At 46.1% G+C, this 25840-nt stretch overlaps 1 pseudogene; it reads left to right on the top strand.

Annotated features, from left to right (window-relative positions):
* Window positions 1-363: 363 nt before the first annotated feature.
* The window catches only part of LOC137522181 (sacsin-like), a 74445-nt pseudogene continuing 48968 nt past the window's right edge, over window positions 364-25840 (top strand).

Consider the following 25840-nt stretch of genomic DNA (forward strand, 5'->3'; position numbering starts at 1 on the left):
TTAGCAAAAAAACCGCTTTGTTTTTAACACAATAAATGCACTTGCTTAAACAACAATGGCCTGGAGATAATCCTCTCAGCACCACAGTCTAGCAAGGACAGAGCTTTTCCATCATGGCCTCCGCTTTATATTCAGGAGGGGAGGGCATAGCTCCCCTCCTGTGATTGGTTGCTAGGGCCTGGCTGGGGCCCTCTGATTGGCCTGCAATGTGTCACTTTCGCATAGTTTGACGCATTTCCGCTAACCACGACTTCAGCGCCGGGTTCACGAGCGTGAATGCGGATTTCTGTCCGCATTCACGCGAAGCCGAAGCAGATTTTCGTGGTTGAAAATCTATTCATGGCTTAGCGTGTCCGAGGCGGAATGCGTCAAAATGGTCGTGAATCCACGCGTAAGCGTGATCACGACCTGGCGGTGAGCACCACTGCTTTCAAGAACTCCTCCACAGAGGTAAGGGCTAAGTCACCGGCAGGCAAATTGTACGCCCAGGTCTGGGAGTCACCAGATAGCAAGGTTTTAATAAATATGACCCGTTAGGCATCAGTCCCCGAGGATCGGGGTCTCAACTCGAAATATGATAACACTCTACTCTTAAAATTCCGGAAGTCAGACTTGTGGCCGGAAAATTTATCAGGTACGGGCATACGTATGTCATCACTAGGAGGGGATCGCACCTCATCAACTGACGTCTGGAGGGTTCGCACAGAGCCTGATAGGGCATCAATTAATGCTTTGTGCTGGCCCAGTGCTTGATGGATGTTATCCACCGAAGTGGCAAGCACACCCAGAGGGTCAGTGCGTGCGTCCATCTGTTTTTTGGTCTGGCGTTCTGTAACGATCGGTGTAACACAGAGAGGATCTGATTACCGGTGATCTGCAGTATCACTGGCAATACAGATATATACCCGATTATTGATGATCTGCAGTATCACCGATAATCAGATATACAAGCTAACCTCTGGACACCTGAGTAGAGTGTTTGGTGCAAACAGTAATATTAAGAGGACTGTGCCTCAGCACAGTAAGGAGTACTGCACAATTCCTTCTGGACTCTCCCAGAGGGAGGAGTCAGGCTGAGAGAAGGAATGTCAGAACGAGAGTGACACTCAAGAGGAAGTGTCACTATCAGGACTGGGAACCGCCTCTAACAGTAAGGTCGGTTCTCGAGGTCGGACAGATCAGGTCGTAACCACACGGACAGACAAGGTACAGAATCAGAAGGCAAAGGCGGAGTCTAAAGTACAGGCAGGGTTCGGCAACAGGGTATCAGAAATATCGAGGTACAAAATCGGAAGGCAGATGCAGAGTCTAAGGACGAGCCGGGGTTCGGCAACAGAGTATCAGAAAGGCAAAGTACAGGATCAGAGTTCAGGAGAATGGTCAGACAGGCAGAAGGTCATAACAGATAATCACAATCAAACTAGTACTTTAAACTATCAACAATCTTTAGCTAAGTGTAGGATTACAGCTCCAGCTGGTCCCGGCACACTTTCGGATCTGACTCAGGTCTGCGTGCTACCACGTAGTGATCGGAACGCCAGACAACCAGCAACTGAACAGCCAGAAGTATATATACACAGACACTCTCCAGGCCCCTCCCTAATTGCTGGACCAATGAGAGTTGTAGAAAATGTCAGCTGACCAGCCTGGTCAGCTGACTAACTTCTGGCTGTTATATAAGCTCTGCGCGCGCGCGCGTGTCACTCTGAATCCCGGTGGACCATCAGTCCCAGCCACACCAGTACTGTCTTGCAATGTATCCATCGGACCGAGCGTGGGAGCCGCCGCACCGCTCCCTACACCAGCGGCGGCTTCCCAACGCTCAGCCCCCTTGTCAGGAACACTGCCATGCGGCAAGTCCGCCGCCTCCAATGCGGATTCCGCCGCTCCCAATGCGGATTCCACCGCTCCCAATGCGGATTCCGCCGCTCTGCCTATGCGCCATGCGGTGGTTTTTCCGCGTTGTGACGCCATGCTGGACGCGGAAACAGCCACCTCACCCTGAGAAGCGGCGGCTTTTCCGCGTTTCTTCACAAATGGATATTTACTAGTGAAAAAAGCACAGGCAACGTGTTTCAAGGGAAACTCGCCACTTCCTCAGGCCAGATAAAGTGCAACTAGATGCCGGTAGCCGGATTCAAGGCACCTCTCTGTGACAGATTTGCACATTAGGCATAGCAGAGAGAAAATCTTCCAATCAACCTCTGATAGCTCAATGTATTTTTCAGTATATCAGGTCCATCATATGACTTTTTATCTTTTGCCTTACTTTTTTCTTTTTACAGTGATATGAAAATGTTGATGTGGTGTTGAATATCATGAGACTACACCACAGCCTTTCTAGTGGGGATTAAGCCACGCTCATGTTTGTTCCCTGTCAAGTTCATCTGAGGTAAAGCAGCCCTTTTTAAGTCCTTTTAACTTCTGTACAGGGTGGAGTTCTGTCTCTAAAGTTACATACTAATGGAATGTTCTGCAATCTCATGGGAAAGAGGTCAACATGGAAGAAAAAAACTGTAAAGAATTCATGTTTGTCTGCCTGGGAGAAGGTATTTTGCAGTCCAAAATCTTAAGGCTTGTACACACGTGCAGACAATCTGCCCAAATATCATTCCAACCGACAGATGACTGATAACGGGCGGTTTGTCCGATCCAACCGGCGGATCTATTGACCAACTATCGTACAGGCTGGCCACGTGTGTACAAGTCGTTTAAACGACTTGTTTTTTCTTTTAATGCGGGGTATAGTGTACGCAGAATATTTAAACAAGTTGGTTGTTGTTGGTCAGCAGGTTGGTACATAATGATCGTGCAAATAACGAGTCGCGCAGTTGGTCGGTTGGTCGTGCATTAAGTTGCACATGTTTATGTACCTTCAGGGAGGGAACAACACACTAGATGGATTCTGCACAGTCAAATTGCACAGTTTTCTTCTTTTTCCCGCAGGATGCGCTCTTTCGCATACAGTATATTGGAAATGCAGAGAAATCATGGAACGATTGTGGGAAAAATGTTTGTGAAAAATGCATACACAAAAGCCGACACAGATCCGGTAATCGCAGGGTAAAATGGCCCTGCAAGTGTGTTCCCTGCTTTAGGTTACTTTCACACTGATATGTTGAATTGTGTTGGATAAAATAACTGCATAGCAAATGTAATACGCAGGGCTGGATTTACCATAAGGCACTGTAGGCATGTGCCTACAGGCGTCTGGCGGCTCACTCTCCTCTCCGAGTGCCTCCCTCCCTCTTTCCCTATGCAGAGTCCTGATGAGAATGTAAATGAGAGGTTACTAATACTCACCCGACTCTCAGCATTCCACTGATGAGATCTACCTTCAGTCATGTGAGGAAACGCGGAAGCACAGCCGCTCGCTCTCAGAGCGGGGCGGCTGCTTCCGCATCCAGCATGGCGGCGCCGCATGGAGGAGCCGCCGCACGCCGCGTGAGCAGCGGTGAACGCGGAAAGGCCGTCGCACTGCACGCTCCCGCGGCGGACGCCAGGGACAGTGCTGGTGTGGCTGGGACTCATAGTCCACCAGCGTTAGTCGTGACGCGCGCGCACTGAGGCAGAAGATATGATGGCCAGAAGTGAGTCAGCTGACCAGGCTGGTCAGCTGACTCTGGCTCCACTCCTCATTGGTCCAGCACTTGGGGAGGTGCTGGAGAGTTACCTGTGTATATATACTGCTGGCTGTTCAGTTGCTGGTTGTCTGGCGTTGCGAACACATACGTGGGAGCACTCAGACCTGTAGTCAGATCCTTAAGTGTGTCGGGACCAGCTGGAGCTGTAATCCTACACTTAGCTAGATTCTGTTGATAGCTTAAAGTACTAGTTGTTTGTGATTATCTGTTATGACCCTTTGCCTGCCTGACTATCCTCCTGAACTCTGATCTTGTACCTTGCCTTTCTGATTCTCTGTTGCCGAACCCCGGCTCGTCCTTAGACTCTGCTTCTGCCTCCTGATTTTCTACCTCGATATTTCTGATACCCTGTAGCCGAACTCTGCCTGTACCTTAGACTCTGCCGCTGCCTTCTGAATCTGTACTTTATCTGTCCGTGTGTTTACGACCTGGCTTGTCCGACCTCGAGAACCCACCTTACTATTGAAGGCGGTTCCCCGTCCTGTTAGTGACACTTCCTCCAGAGTGTCACTTTCAGACAATCCTTCCTACTCTCAGCCTGACTCCTCCCGTCTTGGAGAGTTCAGGTCTTCGGAAGGAATCCGTGCAGTACTCCTTACTGCACTGAGGCCTAGTCCTCTAAGTGTTACAGTTGCACCTAACACTACACTCTACTCAGGTGAACAGAGGTTAGCTGGTATATCGGATTATCGGTGATACTGCAGATCACTTATAATCTGGTATATATCTGTATTTCCAGTGATACTGCAGATCACCGGTAATCAGATTCTCTCTGTGCTTCACCGATCGTTACAGAACGCCAGACCAAAAGACCGATGGACGCACGCGCTGACCCTCTGGGTGTGCTTGCCACTTCGGTGGATAACATCCATCAAGCACTGGGCCATCACAAAGCTTTAATTGATGCCCTATCAGGGTCTGTACAAACCCTCCAGACGTCAGTTGATGAGGTGCGATCCCCTCTCAGTGGTGATATCCGTATGCCCGTACCTGAAAAATTTTCCGGCCACAAATCTGACTTCCGGATTTTTAAGAGTAGAGTGTTATCTTATTTCAAGTTGAGACCCCGATCCTCGGGGACTGAGATCCAACGGGTCATCTTTATTAAAACTTTGTTAACTGGTGACTCCCAGACCTGGGCGTACAATTTGCCCGCCGGTGACTTAGCCCTTACCTCGGTAGAGGAATTCTTTAAAGCCATGGCAGTAATCTACGACGACCCAGACCTTGCTGCGACCTCTGAGCGGAAGCTTAAGCTCTTACGGCAAGGCAAGGGTCCAGTCGAAGATTATGCTGCCGAATTTCGTAGGTGGTCAGTTACGGCCAGGTTTGACACCTATGCCCTGTTGGATTACTTCCTGTCTGGGTTGTTGGATGAGGTCTCCGACCTAATGTTAAGTCTACCCGAGCCCAAGACAGTCGATGAGGCCATCTCATCGGCCATTTGAATCGACCCTAGGCTACGCCATCAGAGACAGACTAGGGGCAGTCATCGTGTCAGGTTGACTTCATATGCAGCGCCTCCCGCTGAACCCCTTGTAACTCCATCTCCTTCTGTCTCATCGTCTCCGGTCTTGCCTCCACCTGAGCCGATGCAGATCGGTCGGTCTAAACTGACACAAGTGGAGAGAAGACGGAGAATGTCGGAACAGTTATGTTTGTACTGTGGTGGAGGGGGGCATAGGGTACGAGACTGTCCCATTAAGCCTAATAAGAATAAGCCGGGAAACGCTACCGCCTAGGAGTTGTAAGGGGTGACACCCTAGGCGCCCAACTCACACCCCTAAAAGAAAAACGTTTGCTCCTTCCTTGTACGATTATGTGGGGGGACAAATCTAAAGCCACGGAGGCCTTTGTTGATTCAGGCTCCGCGGCTAATTTTATGAGTTCAGAGTTTGCAGAGAAGTTGGGCATTCCAATCACCCCAGTAAAACCACCTATCCAGGTTACTGCCGTGGGCGACTCCCCGCTACAAAGGGACCGTCCGCTATCTCAGACACCAGAGGTGGAAGTCATTATTGGGGTACTGCATAAAGAAGGTTTAAGTTTCTTTGTTTTACACATGACTACCTCCACAATTGTCCTAGGTATGCCTTGGCTGCAGCTCCATTCGCCACTGATTAATTGGGCTGCAGGACAATTAACCAGTTGGTCAGACTTCTGTTCCCAACAGTGTCTAGGGAAAGTGACATTAGGTCAGACCAAGATTCATGTGGAGGGTGTTCCCGAGCAATATTCTAAATTCTCAGACGTATTCTGTCCCAAGGCTGCTGATAAATGACCTCCTCATCGCCCTTTCAATTGCCCCATCGATCTCCGTGCCGGTTGTATGCCCCCGAGGGGTCACCTGTATAATTTGTCTGGTCCAGAAAAAGTGGCTATGCAGGAGTACATCCGTGACAATTTCGCCAAAGGGTTCATTCGCCCCTCCTGGTCGCCTGCGGGGGCCGGTTTCTTTTTTGTTAAGAAAAAAGACGGAGGTCTCCGACCTTGCATCGATTACTGTGGCCTGAATAAAATCACGGTAAAGAATCGTTATCCATTGCCATTGATAGACGATTTATTCACGCAGGTCACAGACGCTAAGATCTTCTCAAAATTAGATCTAAGGGGTGCATACAACCTGATCCGCATTAGAAAGGGCGATGAATGGAAGACGGCCTTCAACACACCCGACGGGCATTACGAGTACTTAGTGATGCCCTTCGGGTTGTGTAATGCACCAGCCGTCTTCCAGGAGTTAATCAACGAGGTATTCAGAGAGGTGTTGGGTAGATTTGTGCTGGTATACCTTGACGATATACTAATCTACTCCAACAACCTCTCCGAGCACAGGGTCCATGTTAAATTTGTATTGGAAAAATTGAGACGAAATATGCTTTATGCCAAGGTGGAGAAGTGTATTTTTGAGGTGACCACTGTCACGTTCCTAGGGTATGTGATTTCCACCTCGGGCTTGTCAATGGATCCTGCCAAGGTCACAGCTGTCTTAGAATGGCCACAGCCAGTGGGGTTGAAAGCCCTGCAGAGATTTTTGGGTTTTGCGAACTACTATAGGAGGTTCATAAAGGGGTACTCCACGATAATTGCCCCCCTTACCAGTCTCACAATAAAGGGGGCAGATACCAACCACTGGTCCCCTGAGGCTGTGGCAGCCTTTTCGCACCTAAAAAAATTGTTTTGCTCAGCGCCTATTTTGAGGCATGTAGACACGTCCTTTCCCTTTATTGTGGAGGTCGATGCCTCGGAGGTTGGGGTGGGGGCGGTGCTGTCTCAACGGTCAGGGTTGCAGGGCAGACTACATCCATGCACCTATTTTTCCCGTAGGTTTTCACCGACAGAAAGAAACTACGACATAGGCAACCGGGAACTTCTGGCCATTAAATTGGCATTTGAAGAATGGCGCCATTGGTTAGAAGGGGCAGAACATACGATCACGGTTTACACTGATCATAAGAATTTGGAATACATTGAGGGGGCTAAGAGACTAAGCCCCCATCAGGCCCGTTGGTCTTTATTTTTACGAGGTTCAGATTTATAATCACGTACACTCCAGGCAGCAAAAACATCAAGGCAGATGCCCTGTCCAGATGTTTTGAACAAGAGACAGCATAGCCCCCCGCTCCTGAGTCCATCATCCCGCAGAGGTTAGTGTTAGCAGCCACAGAGACCTGGGAAGATTGGGCAAGGGTTCTGGGTCCCTTTCAGCAGGATGTCCCTGAGGGAAAACCTGAGGGGGTTTTGTTTATCCCATTGCCATTTCGCCTACAGGTTCTACAAATGTTCCACACCCATAAGAATGCTGGTCACCCTGGGGCTTCCAGAACGCAGGATCTGATTGCCAGGTGTGCTTGGTGGCCTTCTATGGCAACAGACTGCAAGGAATATGTCAGGGAATGTGCGGTATGTGCTAAGAGTAAACCCTCCCGGCTGGCACCTGTGGGAAGGTCACAGCCTTTGCCCACCCCGAGTGAGCCATGGACCCACTTGTCCATGGATTTTGTGGGGGAATTGCCCAGGTCGGAAGGCATGTCGGTCATTTGGGTGGTAGTCGACCACTTTAGCAAAATGGCCCATTTTGTGCCCCTGAAAGGACTCCCCTCGGTTCAGGAATTGGCCGAATTGTTCATCATTCACGTCTTCCGGCTGCATGGCATTCCGGAAAACATCGTATCAGATAGGGGAGTCCAATTTGTGTCTGGATTTTGGAGGGCATTTTGTCACCAAATGGGCATGGAGCTGTCGTTCTCGTCGGGCTACTACCACCCACAGACCAATGGGCAAACGGAGAGGGTCAACCAGTCTTTGGAGCAATTTTTGAGGTGTTATGTTGCGGAGGCGCAGAACGATTGGGTCAAGTTTTTGCCTTTCGCGGAGTTCACACACAATAACTTGAAAAGTTTCTCCGCGGGGTATTCTCCGTTTCAGATAGTAATCGGGAGGTTGCCTAAATTCTCCCCATTACCAGTGGCCTCCACTCCATTTCCAGCACTGGAGGATTGGCAGAGGTCACTCAGGGACAATTGGGGAATTGTTAAAGAGAATTTGCAAAAAGCGTTTCAAAGTCAGAAGGGTCAAGCGGACAAGAAACGTTCCTTGGAATGGAAGTTTCAGCCAGGGGATTTAGTCTGGGTGTCCACACGTCACTTGATCCTGAAGCAGCCATCTGCTAAACTGGGCCCCAGGTTTGTGGGGCCATTTTCTGTGACTAGGAAAATCAACAACGTAACTTATGCCATTGATCTTCCTGCCAGTATGCGGGGTGTAAGAACTTTTCACGTATCCCTGCTGAAACCTGCAGTCCATGTGGGTTCCACTCCCCCTCCTCCTGTGTTGGTGGATGACCAACCCGAGTATGAAGTGGAGAAAATATTAGACTCGCGCATTGTACAGAACTCAGTACAATATCTGGTGCATTGGAAGGGGTATGGCATTGAGGAGAGACAATGGGTACCTGAGAACCGCACGCATGCGGACGAATTAAGGAAGGAGTTTCACGCCTTACATCCCGAGAAACCTGGTAGGAGTTGTCCGCAGCGGTGAACGCGGAAAGGCCGCCGCGTGCAGTGCGGCGGCTCCCGCGGCGGACGCCAGGGACAGTGCTGGTGTGGCTGGGACTCATAGTCCACCAGCGTTAGTCGTGAAGCGCGCGCGCGCACTGAGGCAGAAGATATGATGGCCAGAAGTGAGTCAGCTGACCAGGCTGGTCAGCTGACTCTGGCTCCACTCCTCATTGGTCCAGCACTTGGGGAGGTGCTGGAGAGTTACCTGTTTATATATACTGCTGGCTGTTCAGTTGCTGGTTGTCTGGCGCTGCGAACACATACGTGGGAGCACTCAGACCTGTAGTCAGATCCTTAAGTGTGCCGGGACCAGCTGGAGCTGTAATCCTACACTTAGCTAGATTCTGTTGATAGCTTAAAGTACTAGTTGTTTGTGATTATCTGTTATGACCCTTTGCCTGCCTGACTATCCTCCTGAACTCTGATCTTGTACCTTGCCTTTCTGATTCTCTGTTGCCGAACCCCGGCTCGTCCTTAGACTCTGCTTCTGCCTCCTGATTTTGTACCTCGATATTTCTGATACCCTGTAGCCGAACTCTGCCTGTACCTTAGACTCTGCCGCTGCCTTCTGAATCTGTACTTTATCTGTCCGTGTGTTTACGACCTGGCTTGTCCGACCTCGAGAACCCACCTTACTATTGAAGGCGGTTCCCCGTCCTGTTAGTGACACTTCCTCCAGAGTGTCACTTTCAGACAATCCTTCCTACTCTCAGCCTGACTCCTCCCGTCTTGAAGAGTTCAGGTCTTCGGAAGGAATCCGTGCAGTACTCCTTACTGCACTGAGGCCTAGTCCTCTAAGTGTTACAGTTGCACCTAACACTACACTGTTCTCAGGTGAACAGAGGTTAGCTGGTATATCGGATTATCGGTGATACTGCAGATCACTTATAATCTGGTATATATCTGTATTTTCAGTGATACTGCAGATCACCGGTAATTAGATTCTCTCTGTGCTTCACCGATCGTTACAAGTCAGAGGCACCAGTAGCTACCTAATACTGAGGTTCCTCTAGATACCTAATGTTGAGGGTACTTCTGGCTACCTAATACTAATACAACTATGACTAAGGGCAGATTGTAAGCCTGACACGCGTTAGTTGATCCTGTGGATGTATTGTGTCTTTTTTGTGTGGACTTGTTAATAAAAGAATATCGACATTATACCTACCTTGCCTGGTTTGCAGACCCTCTCCGTTTGTATACGTGGACTAGCCTGGCCGACCAGATCCTGCACCGTTGGGTGTAAGTTTATGGGTGTATCGGTGCGTTTTGAACCATTTTTTTGACCTAATACTAAGGGGCATCTGGACCAGCCAGCACACTGGCGGAGCAGTTTGGTGGGGTTTGTAGGTTCATGAAGGGCGAAGTCTGACGACATCTGTGCCTATAGGCTCTTCTTGTGAGGTAAATCCGGGCCTGGTAATACGATTATACTGCAATGGTACATACATTCACATCGGTGTGTTAGTGGTGTGACAGAATCCATCGGAATAACACAAGGCATGCTGTGTGGTCATGTATAACGTGAGCATTTAAAGTTGTAGTAAAGCATAGTTTTTATGTACCGCTTCACTGTATGCATCGTATCGCATGTACTTTGCAGTCAGGAAATACAATACTATGCCCCACTGTGAAATTAGCCTTAGGGACCTGATCCCCGCAGCTCCCTCTGAAAAGCTGCAATATAATAATTTGCTCAAACTGGAAGCTAAACTCTATTGCAAGGCAAATTGCAACCAACAGCAAATTTTTTTTTTCAAACTCTCAGCAGCGATAATACGCCATATCCTAACCAGAAATTGGCTTCATCAGCACCTTCCCCTTGTTGGGTTAATAGTTGCATCATGGTTTGCCATATCTTTTATTTAGTAATCTTATTTGAATTAGAAAATATTAGAAATATAGTAAAACAATGCAAAGTAATGACAGATTACTGTTCACTCAGACATCCCACCTACCACACCCCATACATACCTCATACATCCTCCATATACTTCCCCCCAAAAAACTCGGACACTTCTAGGTCCTCTCCTCCTCCTTACAAAAACAAAGAGGTATACGGAAGTCAGACAACACTCCGTTTCATAACAACCCAACAAGTAGCATCAGACCTTTCAGTCACATCATCTTCTCCTATCCAAACTCTATTATTTAAAAATGCTATAATATCCTTTTTCCATTCTCCAAGAGAGAGTGGTTCCAGATTTTTCAATTTTTTAATAATAAGCTTCCTAGCTAAGCTTACCCCCAAATCTACCAATAGTTTTTGCTCAGGACCACCTTCTGCTTCTTTTGTATCCTTAATCCCAAAGATTGCCTAGTTTACATCTAATGTAACCCCACGGATTAAGTACCCGGAGCAAAATTCCTCCACCCCCCTCCAGAAGCCCTCCACCACAGGGCAACTCCACATCATATGCAAGAAGGTACCTGAATCCTGTCCGCACTTCCAGCAGGTTTCATCTGGCTATTAATTTATATTGGGCAAGCGGAATATAGGTGTCCGATTTTTAGAATTCCAGTGCATAATTCTCCATTCATTTTAATTCCTTCAATTTTTTCCCAACCGTCACAGAATCGTGGGAGGACCCTGTGGAGGGTGGCATCCAGCACTTTATAAATGTTTGAGAGAGTCCTCGGTGGCCTTTGTTTTAATAGAACCCATCTTTCAAAATTGTTTACTTTGTTGCTAATAACACCCTCCTTTCTCTCCAAATTCTTCCAATAACTCTTTAGCTGTACAGCAACGAAACAATTAATTTTATGGGAATCAAGTAAGGGAGAGATAGCTAGTTCACTATTACCTACTAAGTCTATAAGTCTCATATCCATAGCAAGCCATGTCTTTAGTTGGTCCAAAATCTGGATTATTTACGATTGATATCAGTGGGGATATTCCATCAAAATGCCGCCATCTCTTAATTACTTTAGCTAAAATTGACACCGTTGGTTGGATAAGGGGATGGGAGGGAACCAACAAAGCAGCTCGTATCTGAGCTGGGATCCAGGAAAGGAGAAGGTCCCGGCGGAGGTAGCTCCCCTCTATTCTTACCCATAATCTATTGTCCTCATTTATTCTCCAATCCAGCACACGAGCTAGATGAATACTAGTATAATATCTGTAGATGTCTGGAACTGCCATACCCCTGAGATCCTTACCCCTTGAAGTAATAGAGAAGGCTATCCTACACCGTAACCTTGCCTATACAGGGAGTGCAGAATTATTAGACAAATGAGTATTTTGACCACATCATCCTCTTTATGCATGTTGTCTCACTCCAAGCTGTATAGGCTCGAAAGCCTACTACCAAATAAGCATATTAGGTGATGTGCATCTCTGTAATGAGAAGGGGTGTGGTCTAATGACATCAACACCCTATATCAGGTGTGCATAATTATTAGGCAACTTCCTTTCCTTTGGCAAAATGGGTCAAAAGAAGGACTTGACAGGCTCAGAAAAGTCAAAAATAGTGAGATATCTTGCAGAGGGATGCAGCACCCTTAAAATTGCAAAGCTTCTGAAGCGTGATCATCGAACAATCAAGCGTTTCATTCCAAATAGTCAACAGGGTCGCAAGAAGCGTGTGGAAAAACCAAGGCGCAAAATAACTGCCCATGAACTGAGAAAAGTCAAGCGTGCAGCTGCCAAGATGCCACTTGCCACCAGTTTGGCCATATTTCAGAGCTGCAACATCACTGGAGTGCCCAAAAGCACAAGGTGTGCAATACTCAGAGACATGGCCAAGGTAAGAAAGGCTGAAAGACGACCACCACTAAACAAGACACACAAGCTGAAACGTCAAGACTGGGCCAAGAAATATCTCAAGATTGATTTTTCTAAGGTTTTATGGACTGATGAAATGAGAGTGAGTCTTGATGGGCCAGATGGATAGGCCCGTGGCTGGATTGGTAAAGGGCAGAGAGCTCCAGTCCGACTCAGACGCCAGCAAGGTGGAGGTGGAGTACTGGTTTGGGCTGGTATCATCAAAGATAAGCTTGTGGGGCCTTTTCGGGTTGAGGATGGAGTCAAGCTCAACTCCCAGTCCTGCTGCCAGTTTCTGGAAGACGCCTTCTTCAAGCAGTGGTACAGGAAGAAGTCTGCATCCTTCAAGAAAAACATGATTTTCATGCAGGACAATGCTCCATCACACACGTTCAAGTACTCCACAGCGTGGTTGGCAAGAAAGGGTATAAAAAAAGAAAAACTAATGACATGGCCTCCTTGTTCACCAGATCTGAACCCCATTGAGAACCTGTGGTCCATCATAAAATGTGAGATTTACAAGGAGGGAAAACAGTACACCTCTCTGAACAGTGTCTGGGAGGTTGTGGTTGCTGCTGCACGCAATGTTGATGGTGAACAGATCAAAACACTGACAGAATCCATGGATGGCAGACTTTTGAGTGTCCTTGCAAAGAGAGGTGGCTATATTGGTCACTGATTTGTTTTTGTTTTGTTTTTGACTGTCAGAAATGTATATTTGTGAATGTTGAGATGTTATGTTGGTTTCACTGGTAAAAATAAATAATTGAAATGGGTATATATATTTTTTTTTTAAGTTGCCTAATAATTATGCACAGTAATAGTCACCTGCACACACAGATATCCCCCTAAAATAGCTAAAACTAAAAACAAACTAAAAACTACTTTCAAAAATATTTAGCTTTGATATTAATGATTTTTTTGGGTTCATTGAGAACATGGTTGTTGTTCAATAATAAAATTATTCCTCAAAAATACAACTTGCCTAATAATTCTGCACTCCCTGTATAAAATTTTGGAAATAGGAAACAGCAAATTTTTAAACATGTCACCACACCCAATTTCTATTTCCTTATATCCATGAATGTCTTTGCACACTTGCGCTAAACCTGAGATTAGAAGCTGACTGGCTACGACACTTCCATCAATTAGAAACACTTTGATTTATGTACATGTGTACATTGAAACTTAAAGTCTAAGAGGCGGGGGGTATACAAAAATCATACCTGGGGCTTCCTCCAGCTTCCTCCAGACTGATCGCTCACCACTCTCCTGCGCCGCCTGGATGGTCCATAATTCGGATCAGAAAGTCCTTCAGTTGGTGCCAGTTGAAGCACTGCAGGAGTAGTGAGTGGCGCTGGAGACATAGCAGCACGGCGGCACGTGATCCTCGCATTTAGCCCGGAAGGAGGTGAGTTTTTACTCTTACTTTTAGACTGCTTCCCGCCACTGCCATAAATCTTTTTAATGGAGAGGGGAGCAAGGATAGGGGCCCAAGGAGAGCGAGGGAGGAGTCGGCGAAGCAGTTTATTTCAACGCGTCCTGCTGAGAGCCGAGCTGGGCGCTGTCATAGCAGCAATACTATGATGCACACCATGCGTACCGGTAATACGGAGCACCGGCGGCTGCCAGACCACGCATTACATCTCCCTCCGAGTTGTCGCATAGTATTTAATGGCACCTCGGAGTTTAGCGGCAGCAGGGAGACCCATCATTCGTCTCGTCCTGCGCCGAGACGCCATGTACTCAGAGTTGGGCCGCCTCCCCGGGGCTGCTCCCCCTCCATCACTGTAATCCCCCTGCCTGCCAAAGCAGGGGGAGGAGGGCACCTATACCTGGATACCGACCGTATACTGTGGCACCTATAACTGGCTAACCTATACTGTGGCACCTATAACTGGCTAACCTATACTGTGGCACCTATATCTGGCTAACCTATAACTGGCTAACCTATACTGGGGCACCTATACCTGGTTACCTATACTAGGGCACCTACTGTATACCTGGCTAACCTATACTGGGGCACCTATACCTGGTTACCTATACTAGGGCACCTACTTTATACCTGGCTAACCTATACTGGGGCACCTATACCTGGCTACCTATACTGGGACACTTATACCTGGCTACCTATACTGGGACACCTATACCTGGCTACCTATACTGTGGCACCTATACCTGGCTAACCTATACTGGGGCACCTATACCTTGTTACCTATACTAGGGCACCTACTGTATACCTGGCTAACCTATACTGGGGCACCTATACCTAGCTACCTATACTGGGGGGTTAAATACACTGCATCGCAAACATCGTTCCCAAGCCCTCCAGGGAGGGGGGTTGCCTCAGACACGCTTTCCGAGCTGGTAGCATTTTGCATATGAGAAGTTATGAGTCTTATCAAACTGCACAGAACAGTCCCAGCCAAAGGTATGCGTTTGAGGAGGTGCACAACCGGGTCAGCGCATGCACAGTAGTGCGCACCCCAGCTGACATGCAGGTTTTACCAGGGCTGAAAGCGGATCAATTGAGGTGACCTGAAGGAGAGTGAAGGACCTTTAAGACTAAAAGGGTCTGGAAGAACCCTGGATAAGTAAGAACATGCTTTTCCCCCCTGCCTCAGTATTTCTTTAGGGTGGCCTTTAACGGTACAATATTTTCCTCAGATGTGGTCATTCAGTTATATTTGGAGTATCGTAAATAATCAGAAGGTTATTATCAATTGATAAACAGGACGATTATAGAATTTTCTTCAGATACGATCATAAAATCCAACATTCCGATTGACAAAATTCTGCATTCCAATCGACCATAAAATCATTTCATGTTGATTTTCTCCACCTACTGTGTGGTATTCAATACAATTTGATTGTAAAAATCTGATCGAATGATCGCATCTGCTGAAATGATTGCACAGTTAATGGGCAGCTGTACTCGTACTTGTGACAGTGTCTGTTTTGCCTTACCTTTTATGAAGAACCTCTCAGGTCTGGCTGGAAGAAGCAGAGCCTACAGCAGCACACAAGCAGCTAAACTGTGAAAAGTGACATCTATCAGAGATCAGCTGACAGTAGAGGTGGTAGGCTGACACCTGAGAAGCAGGGGAGGCATGCAGAGAACACAGAAATAGTATATGAATGCTAAAATCTCCCGGGCTGCTAACAATTTACTTTAGCCAGGAGCAGCTCCTGCTCTAATCATTTACAGCAGAGTGGAAAATAACCTGCAGGAAATACCCGTGTTTCTAAGTAATTTGTGAGGCATAGAAACAGTCACTGCTTATCATTGCTGTCACTTACTCATTCATATGACTCAAGTACCTGCATACTTCCCACTGTACTGACTGAGGATTAGTGTTGTGCAGCATTGCTGTGCCTCCTTATGAGACATATTGTATATCTCCCCCCTCTGGCCCTGAAAACTGTCATGACAGAAATCTAGAAGCTGTAACAAGTGCATAGGTCAGGTTAATAGTTTAATGCCATCCATATCTCTTACAAGTATAGCTAAAAGTATTACAGCCAAAGGATTAGACTTGGCAATCACTTTTAAAGAACACCCGAGGTGAAAATAAACGTATGAAATAAACAATTGTATCTATTTTCCTTCTCCTAAAAATGACTTTTTAAGATATTCCACAGTTTTATTTTATGTTTAAATCTACTTTTTAAGTTTTTACTGTTTTATTGTTTTTGCTCAATGACACATTCATTGAACTATGCCAAAGCTAAAATCTATGAACTATTGACCCTTTTTATCTCTTTCCTGCTGTCTGAAGCCATTTTCTGCTAGGAAAGTGTTTTATAGTTGGAATTTCTTATCAGTGGGGGTCACACTGTAGTCACTTGCTGTCTGAGTCAGGACTGAGTCAGCCGCTTACATACATGATGTTAAACTCTTTCAGGCAAAGAAAGAAAAATAACACAGCATAGTTATTTGTGTGCTAGGCACTGTACATACCCATGTCTATCTCATCATGTCACATGTCACCTCGGGTATCCTTTAAGCTGCATAGATAGAAAGTTTTGCAGTCTGAAAATAGCATTGTGGTACTTACAGAGTGAACTGGAGAACTGGATATTACATTATTATGCAAGATGACTGCTTCCACTATTTTTATTTCTGCACAGATTACTTTACTTTTGGTCCAAAGCTGGCAGATTAATAATAATCAATAGTGAGTTAGTAGAGACGTTTTTGACGTTTTTAATTGTACTCAAAATCAAACAGAGAAATCAAACAGAGGGGACTAAGAAGGGAAGGAACAAAAAAATGTAACAGATAATATATACCGTAAGTGTAGAAAAAGGATGTGATGTCATAATATATAACGCCACACCCCCAAATAAGAAACTCGACCCAATATGCAATTATCTTTTTCTCCTGAGTTTTTTTCCCAAGGAGATGATTTTTCATCTTCTCTTTAAAATAACTTTTTAGAACTTTGCAGTTGAAAAAGTATCAAAAATATCTGATTTGTTGCTTGCTGGTAGGGCCCATATGCAATTAATTAGGTTACCAGTATATTTTCAAACTTGTCAAAATACCTTTTAACCTCCTTGGCGGTATGAAAAATACCGCCAGGAGGGAGCGCAGCAGTTTTTTTTTAAATTTTTTTTTTTTTAATCATGTAGCGAGCCGAGGGCTCGCTACATGATAGCCGCTGCTGAGCGGCATCCCCCCGCCCGCTTCGATCGCCTTCGGCGATCTCCGATCAGGAAATCCCGTTCATAGAACGGGATTTCCTGGAGGGCTTCCCCCGTCGCCATGGCGACGGGGCGGGATGACGTCACCGACGTCACTGACGTCGGGACGTCATTGGGAGTCCCGGGCCACCCCTCGGCGCTGCCTGGCACTGATTGGCCAGGCAGCGCTGGGGTCTGGGGGGGGGGCCGCGCGCCGCAGCAAATAGCGGCGATCGGGCGGGGGCCGGCGGCGATCAGAGTGCTGGCGCAGCTAGCAAAGTGCTAGCTGCGTCTAGCAAAAAAAAAATTATGAAAATCGGCCCAGCAGGGCCTGAGCGGCACCCTCCGGCGGCTTACCCCGTGTCCAGCACGGGGTTACCGCTAAGGAGGTTAAACCATCTTACTGAAAAAAAAGTTCTTAAAGTGAACCAGAGACAAAGCACTGCTCAGCCTGCTTGCTATCAGCTCTGATAAAATCCCCAACTGAACATTCAGTCTGGCTTTGCTCAGGAATCATTATAGCTGAGTCTGTCTTCTCTGATGTCTTTTCAAGCCCAAGCCTGCCCTCTTGTGGCTCTGCTATAATGACTCAGCTATAATGATTCCTGAGCAAACCCAGACTGAATGCTCAGAGCTGATAAGAAGCAGGCTGAGCAGTGAAGAATGAAACAGAGAGCAGGGTAGGCGTTTTCTCTAATGTTCCCACTGATATATATGGTAAAATACATGAGGGGGCTTCGTCTCTGGTTCACTTTAAAATAAAATTCTTAAAATAATTTGGAGAGTACTTTTCCACCTACTTGGTTTTGTTATTTTTTGCATTGCAAAGTGCTGAAAAGTAATCCTAATTCGAAGATGAAAAATTATCTCTTTGCAGAAAACTAAGGAGAAAAGTTAAATTGCACCTGGGTCAAGGGCCCTTATTCAGTACATCTTGGCCCATATACTATTACAATGTTTTCCTGAGTTTTCTCCTAGGTGATATTTTAAAACTTATCAATAAATTGCATTTTAGTGTGCAAGGAAACGCTCAAAATAGTTTTGATAGTACTTTTTCAACTTCTTTTTGGCACTTTTTAAATTGAAAATTACAAGTTATTTTAAATAGAAGATGAAAAATGATCTCCTAGGAGAAAATTGAGGAGAAAAAGTGAATTGCAAATGGGCCACCTTCTCAAGTTTTATCTTAGGGGATATGTTCATACCTTTTCAGCAAAATGTCTTTGAAGCCACCAGCAAGAAAATACTCAGAATAGCTATGAAATATTACTGTATCTCCTGGGAGAAAACGTAGGAGACAAAAAATAAACGTGAGGAAAGCCAAAGAGCAATAAACACCCAATGGACTGGTTTGGGAAGGGGGTATAAGTTAAACCTGAATTCTTGTAAAGCCTGGTTGAAATTAGAAATTGTAGTTTTAAGGAATGTGCCCTTCACACAACACAGTATCAAAGACTGCTGATACCATTCAAAGTATTAACATATTTTATAAAACATATGAAAACAATAATGAGTGGTGTAGCCACTGAGGGTGTGGAGTAAATCTGTACAATAAATGTTGTAACACATAATTGCAATGAGATATAATGCTGTGCAAATATCAGTTAAAACATTATAAATTCAAATGATGCATGCAAAGGGAACAGATCACAACATGTCTTGGACTTTTGGAGCAAGATTCTGTGGTAGGGCCTGATGCACATTTTGTTGCTGAAAGACCACTTCCTCAGAGGTCTACAGAGTCCAGTGAAGACCAACATAGTGGGATTAACCACTTCCCCTCCCACGAGTAACTACGTCCCTGCATTTCCCCATATCTTCTTGCAGGGGCGTAGCTACTATGTCCCTCCCCGCCATGCACTCCCACTGACACCCCCCCCCCCCTCGTGCGCTCCCACGCTCGTTACCGCCGCTGGTTCTTAGTCTGGAGACCAATGATTGGGAACATAGTTCCCATACATTGATCTAAGTTCCCATGTGAATGAACGCCGTCATCATTGAGATTGCGCCCTCATTCACAAAAGCCGATATTTACACGTCCACGCATTGCTTCCTGTTTGGGTAGTAATACTACGCATGAGGAAGTTATACACAAGGACATCTTGTGACCAAATAGTAAAATTACATCTACAAACATTTTTTTAGACTAACAGACTTTTTTTTTCATTTAAAATTAACCCCTCACCTCCCACACTCCCCAATAGTTACTCCAAAATTTTTTGTAAATAAAAATATATATATATATACATTAAAAAAAACGGAACTTTTTTTTTAATATGTATGTCAAGAGAGTATAGTACTATTACTTTATAAATTATGGGCTTTTAATAAGTAATGGACGCAAAACTGAAAAAATGCAGTTTTATTTCCAAATAAAATATTGGCGCCATACATTACAAGGGCAGTGACCTGCAAACTTGGCTCTCCAGCTGTTAAGGAACTACAAGTCCCACAATGCATTTGCCTTTATGAATGATGACTGTGGCTGTCAGACTCCTGCAATGCATTGTGGGACTTGTAGTTCCTTAACAACTGTAAAGCCAAGTTTGCAGATCACTGTACTAGGGAAACATTTTAAATGTTGCAATAACTGGGACAAATGGTCAAATAAAATGTGTGAGTTTTAATTAGGGTAGCATGTTTTATTTACAACTATGATGGCCGAAAACTGAGAAATAATAATTCTTTTTACATTGTTCTTATTTTTCCTGTTAAAATGCAGTTAGTATAACATAATTCTTAGCAAAATGTACCCCCCAAAGAAAGCCTAATTGGTGGAGAAAAAAATGAGATATAGATTGTTTTGTGATAAGTAGTAATAAAGTTATAGGCGAATGAATAGAAGGAGCGCTGACAGGTGAAAATTGCTCTGTTTTTTTTTAAGGGGAAAAACCCTTGGAGGTGAAGTGGTTAAACTTGCAGTAGCAATTTTTCCATACTGTGTGAGCACAGAATGCTCCCGTCCACGGGAGTGTGATCAGGAGGCGCATGACCCAGAGCTGCGCATGCATCTGTCAGAAGGGCGCTGCGGCTGAACAGAGGAGCACGGAATGACAGCGAGGGTGCAGGAGGACTGCAGGGAGCTGGAAGAAGCCCATTGTACGGCAAGTTTAACCGCCCGCCTTTATTCCTCTTTAGGTTCTCTTTAATGAAGAAGGCACATAATTCCATGGAAGTATTGATTGGATGAATTTTCAATATCTGTGGCCTTTTTTTGTACCTGCTGTATTTATTGCCATTGAAGCGACATTTCAAATATGAATGTGGATTTTTTTGCATTAATAAAAGAAGATAGAGATAGTTTTTGCCATATCCTTTGGGCATTTGTCTCATATCACATGCTGCTAAAAGATTAGCGCTCTTAAAGTTGTGACATGATATTTGTTTTCATCTGGTCTGTTCTTTAAAGGACAATTGTAACGAGAGATATATTGAGGCTGCCATATTTATTTCCTTATAAGCAATACCAGTTGCCTGGCAGCCCTGCTGATCTATTTGGCTGTAGTAGTGTCTGAATCAAACCAGAAACAAGTATGCCGCTAATCTTGTCAGATCTGACAATAATGTAAGAAACGCCTGACCTGCTGCATGCTAGCTCAGGGTCTATAGTTAGGAGTGTTAGAGGCAGAGGATCAGCAAGATAGCCAGGCAACTGGTATTGTTTAAGGCCTCTTTCCCACCAAGACGTTGCGTTTTAGGGGACGTTAAGGTCGCATAACGTGCCCCTAACACAACGTATGGTGGTGTTGAAGTTGGGCGTCAGATTGAGCTGCGTTATGTGGCTCACAAAGCAGCCGCTCCAAGATAGTGATGGGAAGTCCAGATTTTTTTAAGGATTCCGATCATTCGAATCGGATCAATGAAAAGATCCGGATCTTTGAACCGAATCATTTGAATCATTTTACTAGCAGGGCCGGCCCGCTCATGAGGCGGGGTGAAACTTTTGCTTCAGGCGGCAAATTTCCAGGGGCGGCACCCGCCCGTCCGTGGGTGCGGGGAGCCGGCCGCCGAGCTGGAGGGATAGCTGGTAGGACGGGGGTATTGGGCCTAGCGGCGGGGAGGGGGGTCGGACCCCCCCCTCCCTCGCCTGGGTCCCCCGATCTGCGCTCCCCTCCAGCCTTAAATAGAAGCAGCCGCTACTTGTAAGAGGCACGGGCGGGGAGGACTCACCTCTTCCTCGTTCCAGCGTGCGTTCCACTGACGTCACTTCCTGCAGGAAGTGACGTCAGTGGAGCGCACGCTGGGAAGAGGTGAGTCCTCCCCGCCCGTGCCTCTTACAAATAGCGGCTGCTTCTATTTAAGGCTGGAGGGGAGCGCAGATCGGGGGACCCAGGCGAGGGAGGGGGGGTCCGACCCCCCTCCCCGCCGCTAGGCCCAATACCCCCGTCCTACCAGCTACCCCTCCAGCTCGGCGGCCCCCCAGAGCGGGGAAAATTTGCCTCAGGCGGCAAAAAGTCTAGGGCCGGCCCTGTTTACTAGGGAAGCAGACTGGGGGTGAAATGACTAGCAGGACAGGACTTTCCCTGCACTGTACATTCTGTATGTTCCTGTTTCTTCCAGACAGACATCCACTGTGAACCGAATCATTCATTGTGATGATCCGGATGATCCGACTCACCAAAAAGATCCGGATCAAATGAACGATTAGTTGATGATCCGGACAACACTACAGTCCCACCACAAGTATGTGTAGTACAGATAAGAAATAAAACATTAAGATCAGATACATCAGTCTAATTGTTTCCAGTACAGGAAGAGGTAAGAAACTTCAGTTGTTATCTCTATGCAAAAAAGCCATTAAGCTCTACGACTTTCAAAGTCGTGGAGAGGGCTGTCTTCTGACTTTTATTATCTCAACTGTTCCTGAACTAATTACTTTTTCTCTGCCAGAGGAGAGGTCATTACTTCACAGACTGCTCTGAAAGACTCATTTTGAATGCTGAGTGTTGTGTAATCTGCACATATTAGAGAATGATGCAATGTTAGAAAAAACACTATATACCTGAAAATAAAAATATGAGAATATTTATTCATAGTACACAACCAATTCACTATATCATATTTTTTTTTTCGCTTCAGTGTCTCTCTAAGGTGGCCGCACACGATACAATAAAATGATCCGATTTTACAGAAATTCAATAAAAATGATTGGCTTTCCCCAAAAAATGAAATCTTTTTTTTTTTTTTTTTTTTTAATTCAAGCAAGAAATTGGATTTCCCGATTTTATTCAATAAAAGTCAGTTGGTAGTGTAACATTTTTCTGATCAGTTTTTATGAACACTGAATTGTGTGTGTGTGTGTGTGTGTGTGTGTGGTAGATCTTCGGTGTATTAATATATATACCCAAGCAATTTTCTCAGTTTTCAATTATTTTTTCATAATTGGGGAAAAATGTAATATAGGTGTGTGGTACATTGGTCATATTTTTGAAATTTTACAATCAGTTAGAAAAATTGATTGCAATTCTTGAATTGGAAAGATACCGTACATAACCACTTGAGAACCACAGTGTTAAACCCCCCTAAAGACCAGGCCTTTTTTTGTAAAATAGGGCACTGCAGCTTTAAGGCCAAGCTGCAGGGCCGCACAGCACAGCACACAAGTGATTTCCCCCCCACCCCCACCCCCACTTTTCTGCCCATTAACAGAGCTCTCTGTTGGTGGAGTCTAATTGCACCCCAGGTGTTTGGGTTTTTTTTTAAATATTTTATTTTTTTATTAAAATTGTGTCTTTTTTTTTATTATAAGTGCAGTGACCACTCCCTCCCTCCCCCCGCCAGCTTATCACTGTGATCGGCTATCATAGGCTTCATCCTCTGAGCCATTGGAGGGGACAGCCGTGTCACACAGCTGTTCCCAGTAGAGCGCTGCCTTAGATTGCATCTCTGTACCGGTAATTAGACGGCGGCTTCGCCATCTAACAGTCTCCCGAGCGGCGCTCAGAGACTGAAGGCGGAGCTCAGCTGGCTGCGTGCGATCTCCTGTAAAACAGAGCCCCAGGACTTTAGGCCGATCGGCGTTAGGCGGTCCTGGGGCTGCCGCCGTGGCCACGCCCATCGGCGTGACGCAGTCGGCTAGTAGTTGAAGAATTGTATGGTATGTGTGGCCACCTCTAAAGTTGCGCTGTGACCCGGAACAGGCTTATGGACTTCCTCCTCGCGTGCACGGCAATATGACGCGCGGTAGAGGGCGGGGAAAGAAGCCAGGAAGCCTGCGCATGCACACAGGGGACCTGCAGGCTTCCTATTCCAGGTCACAATGCGACTTTATGCCCAGAGTCACTGATCCAATGTACTGAGAGGAGGAGCGCTTACTGTAAAGCGGACCTGATGGGGCTCCTCTTTTTCCTCGGCTCAAGCGTGCACCTTAATATAGCGCAGGAGAACGATCAGGTCCGCTCTACTGCGCAATATTAAGGTGCACCACAATATGTGGCTTTAGGCCTGGAACCCACTACAAATCGCAATCGCTAGCATTTTAATGAGCATTTTGTAAGCGATTTCATGATTGTTTTCTGGCGATTTTGGTAGCGATTTTAAAAAGTGTAAGCGTTTTGCCAGCGATTGTGTAGCGATTAGCGGTTTTAATTCTAAATGGTCCTTTCAATTATAATTTTGTTACAGTGTGCAGTAATGTAAAAACGAGAGCAAAATCACTCTGTGCAGGTTTTGACGAGCGATAATGCCAGCGTTTTTATATACTTTACATTGCAGAAACGCTAACGCAAAACGCTAAAAATGCTGCATGTCCTGAGTTTGCGATAAAAACACAATTTGGCCCATCCATTAACATTAGCTGAGCGTTTAGGGAAATCTCTAGTGTTTTGAAAACATCCCTAAACTCTCAGAAAATCGCTCTGGTGGGTTCCAGCCCTCCCTCTGGTCACGTCAGTATTTCCTGCTCTGCCTTATGACTGGTGCAAATGTATGCGGGTTGGAAGTGATCCATTCCCCAGCTGAATACATTTTCATACAATTTGCATTGACTCAGAATTTTATTATTGCTACATTTATTTTTATTATTGTTGTCGTTTTTTTTTCTTATTATTATTCTACAGCAGGTTATTGCAGTGTGGTTTCCGGTGTGGAGGTAACTGGCAGCCTCCATGTAAGTCTGTGGCATGCTTATCTATTGCAGTGAATGTCCTGCTTTTGTGACGCTGGAGTAGCTGTCAGGCTCTGTACAGGAGAAGTGTTGCCCTGCAGTGATGTGGTGTGCATATGTACAGTGCTAACGGGTATAACCAGTGGCGTAGCAGAGGTTGCGACTACACCAGGGCCCTTGGGCCAGAGGGGCCCCAAGAGGCTCTCCCTCAACCGTAGTATTAGCTCTTTACTGGCCCTGTGCTGGTAATAATCACTTCTATAGATACTTTGAATAGTAGTAATCATTAACACACTGTTCCCCATCCCCTTCTTACACCTCTAATACTGTGCATATCCTGGGCAGGTTTGGTGCGCCACATCAATGGTTATGTAGAGTGCTTGTGAGGGCCCAATGTAAAATGTGCACTGGGGCCCATAGCTCCTTAGCTATGCCCAGGGCTAGATTTACCATAAGGCACTGTAGGCATGTGCCTTCAGGCGCCTGGAGAGGGTGAGGTGGCTTACTCCTCTCCCCAAACACCTCCTTTCCTATGCAGAGTCCTGATGAGAGAGAGGTTACTCATCTTGCTCTCAGCATTCCTCTGACGATATCTCCCTTCAGTCAGGGTTCCACTAGATGCCAAATACTTGGGGGCAACACTAGCTACTTAATATTGAGGGTACTTCTGGCTATCTAATACTAAGGGGCACCTGTAGCTACCTATGATGGGTAAGGGAGGAGTGACAGCTGGGACAGCCAGCACACTTGCACTGCGGTTCGGCGGGGGTTTGTAGGTTCATGGAAGGCGGAGTCTAGGGTGCCAGGACACCTGTGCCTATAGGCTCCTGTGAGGTAAATCCAGGCCTGGCTACGCTACTGAGTATAACTTACATACGCCAGCCTCTCCTGTAAAATTCATGTGTCCTTTAATTCAAAATAACGAAGGCAAGTAATTGACCCAAATGATCTCAAAAAGGTCACTCCCAGACCTAAACTTAAAGGAATACTGTAGGGGGTCGGGGGAAAATTAGTTGAACTCACCCGGGCCTTCTAATGGTCCCCGCAGACATCCTGTGCCCGCGCAGCCACTCACCGATGCTCCGTCCCCGCCTTCGGTTCACTTCTGGAATTTCAGACTTTAAAGTCTGAAAACCACTGCGCCTGCGTTGCCGTGTCTTTGCTACCGCTGACGTCACCAGGAGCGCACTGTGCAGGCCCAGTATGGTCTGTGCCTGCGCAGTACACTCCTGGTGACATCAGCGGGAGCCAGGACACGGCAACGCAGGCGCAGTGGTTTTCAGACTTTAAAGTCTGAAATTCCAGAAGTGAACCGGAGGCGGGGCTGGAGCATCGGTGAGTGGCTGCGCGGGCACAGGATGTCTGCGGGGACCATTAGAAGGCCCGGGTGAGTACAACTAATTTTCCCCCGACCCCCTACAGTATTCCTTTAACACCTGGTAAGAGAGGTATGTTGAGGCTGCAATATTTATTACCTTTTAAGCAATACCAATTGCCTGGCTGGCTGTGCTGCTGATCTTTGGCTGCAGTAATATCTGAATCACACACCTGAAGGAAGCAAGCAGCTAATCCAGTCAGG

The sequence above is a fragment of the Hyperolius riggenbachi genome, chromosome 6 (assembly GCF_040937935.1).
Source record: "Hyperolius riggenbachi isolate aHypRig1 chromosome 6, aHypRig1.pri, whole genome shotgun sequence".
In the NCBI taxonomy this organism is placed as follows: Eukaryota; Metazoa; Chordata; class Amphibia; order Anura; family Hyperoliidae; genus Hyperolius; species Hyperolius riggenbachi.